We start from the raw sequence: 3302 nt of genomic DNA, 5'->3' as shown, positions 1-3302 counted from the left end.
AAGGCTACAGTAACCAAAACAGCATGGTACTGGTACCAAAACAGATATACAGACCAATGGAACAGAACAGAGGCCTCAGAAATAACACCACACATCTACAACCATCTGATCTTTGACAAACCTAACAAAAACAAGCAATGGGGAAATGATTCCCTATTTAATAAATGGTGCTGGGAAAACTGACTAGCCATATGTAGAAAGCTGTAACTGGATCCCTTCCTTATGCCTTATGCAAAAAATAATTCAAGATGGATTAGAGACTTAAATGTAAGACATAAAACCATAAAAACCCTAGAAGAAAACCTACACAATACCATTCAGAACATAGGCATGAGAAGGGACTTCATGACTAAAACACCAAAAGCAATGGCAACAAAAGCCAAAATAGACAAACGCAATCTAATTAAACAAAAGAGCTTCTGCACAGCAAAAGGAACTATCTTCAGAGTGAACAGGCAACCTACAGAATGGGAGAACATTTTTGCAATCTACACATTTGACAAGGGCTAATATCTAGAATCTACAAAGAACTCAAGCAAATTCACAAGATAAAAAAAAAAACCATCAAAAAGTGGACAAAGGATATAAACAGACACTTCTCAAAAGAAAACATTTATGCAGCCAACAGGCACATGAAAAAAATGCTCATCATCACTGGTCATCAGAGAAATGCAAATCAAAACGACAATGAGATACCATCTCATGCCAGTTAGAATGGCAATCATTAAACAGTCAGGAAACAACAGATGCTGGAGAGGACATGCAGAAATAGGAATGCTTTTACACTGTTGGTGGGAGTGTAAATGAGTTCAACCACTGTGGAAGAGAGTGTGGATGTTACTCAAGGATATAGAACTAGAAATACCATTTGACTCAGCGATCCCATTATTGGTTATATACCCAAAGATTATGAATTATGCTAGTATAAAGACACATGCACATGTATGTTTATTGTAGCATTATTCACAATAGCAAAGACTTGGAACCAACCCAAATGTCCAGCAATGATAGACTGGATTAAGAAAATGTGGCATATATACATCATGGAATACTACGCAGCCATAAAAAGGATGATTTCATGTCATTTGGAGGGACATGGATGAAGCTGGAAACCATCATTCTCAGCAAACTATCACAAAAACAGAAAACCAAATATCGCATATTCTCACTCATAGGTGGGAATTGAATAATTAGAACATTTGAACACAGTGTAGGGAACATCACACACTGGGGACTGTCAGGGTGTGGAGGGCTGGGGGAGGAATAGCATCAGGATAAATACCTAATGTTAATGACGATTTGATGGGTGCAGCAAACCAAAATGGCACATGAATACCTATGTATCAAACCTGCACGTTGTGCACATGTACCTAGAAATTAAAGTATTAAAAAAAAAGAATACCAAGTTTGTAACAGAAATATTGGTAAATAAATAAGTGGAATATTTTTAAAAATCATGAAAATGAAAGGTATTTCTATTAAGCTTATATGTGTTAAAAAATAAAGAAGGGTTCATAATGAAGTGCATAGCACCTCCCTAAAAATAAAAATAAAAATAATTTAACTCATGGAGTTAGTGAGTAGAACAATGGTTACTAGAGGATGAAATAGGTAGTTGGGGAGAGAAAAGGGAAAAAGGGTTAATGATACTGAAATATAGTCAGATGCAATAAATAAGATCTCATGTTTGATAGCACAACAAAGTGACTACCATGTACAATAATTTATTGTACATTTAAAAATAGCTAAAATAAAATAATTGGATTGTGTGTAAAACAGAGAAAAGATAAATGCTTGAGGTGATGGATACTCCATTTATTCTGATATGATTACACATTTTATACCTGCATCAAAATATCTCATGTTCTCCATCAATATGTACATGTAAACAAAACACAAACTTTGAAGCCCCTGCACAACCATCTGAATGAATTCCCTCCTTGTGAGTACACTCTAACATTTAATCTGAAAGACTGGTTCAGGCCATAACAGGGAGTGGGAGGACATGCATCATTATACCCCTCCAGCCTTAATATCAACACGGATATTAAGTCTTATAAGAAACACTATTATCTCTGAAGCCTGGTAGCTGGAGGCTTCATCTGCATGATAAAATCTTGGTCCCCACAACCTTTTAACTCAGACATTTCTTTCTACTAGTAATAACTCTTTCAAAAAATTGTCAATTAGGATATGTTTAAATCTATGTATGACCTGGAAGCCCCCACTTTGAGTTGTGTCACTCATCCAGATCAAACAAATGTAAATCTTACCTGCAATGATTGATAATATTGTCTCCTTAAAATGTATAAAAGCAACCTGTACTTCAATCACCTTGGGCACATGTCATCATGAACTCCTGAGGCTGTGTCATGGTGTGTCTTTAACCTTGGTAAAATAATTTTCCTAAATTGACTGAGATCTTTCTTTGATATTTTGGGTTTGCAATTTGGCAACTGTGAACGAATTCTGACTGGAAGTACCCTTAATATTTGACAAATCTCCTATCAGTACTTGGTACCAGCTATCTTTATGGCTCAAGTCAATATGACAATTTTCTGAGGCCTGGGAGCCCCCACTGTAGAGAATCCCTGATTTCTCCAAATTTGGTCTAGATCTAAAGTTTGTTTTGCTGTACAAGTTCTTTTTCTGGAGCTTTACTTGCTTCCAAAAAGAAAGGCAAGTTTCTCTACTTCTATGACGATGGAAGGCAGGTAATTCATTTCTAGAGTTTGAGCTTGCTTCCAACAGTGAAGGTGAGGTTGAGATTTTATCCTGTTTCTCGGATGGTAGCAGCCTGAGATGCATTCCTAGCTAAGTAGCTGAATTGAGGTTTTGTTTGGCTAAAGTTAAGATTAACAAACAGCTGGTCTTAATTCCTTCTTACCAGTAGAGCACTCCGTAATCATATTTGGAGTTTATTTTTGTTGTTATTCCATTCCTTCCCCAATCAGATTCGAGCAACTCTACCTGACTTGGTCAAAACCAAATGAGAATTCCAAATTATGTAAAACAAAACCTCTGAATAGGCTAAAATTAATTGCAGCTGCAAAAAAAAAAAAAATCAAAATCACGCACTTGATTTCTGTGTTTGCTTTATGTCTCAAGAAAACAATAGTTCTTTCATTTGCTTTTCTTACAACCAATTTCTCCTTCCCCTTTCACCATCTCTGGTACCAAGAAATTTCTAGATACGGCTTCTTTTTTTTTTTTTTTTAATTATACTTTAAGTAAGACGAGTAGATTGCAAAAATTTTCTCCCATTCTGTAGGTTGCCTGTTCACTCTGATGGTAGTTTCTTT

This window comes from Colobus angolensis, unplaced genomic scaffold (genome assembly GCF_000951035.1).
Source record: "Colobus angolensis palliatus isolate OR3802 unplaced genomic scaffold, Cang.pa_1.0 Scaffold523, whole genome shotgun sequence".
Classification (NCBI taxonomy): Eukaryota; Metazoa; Chordata; class Mammalia; order Primates; family Cercopithecidae; genus Colobus; species Colobus angolensis.
Note: the sequence above shows the minus strand (reverse complement) of the source record.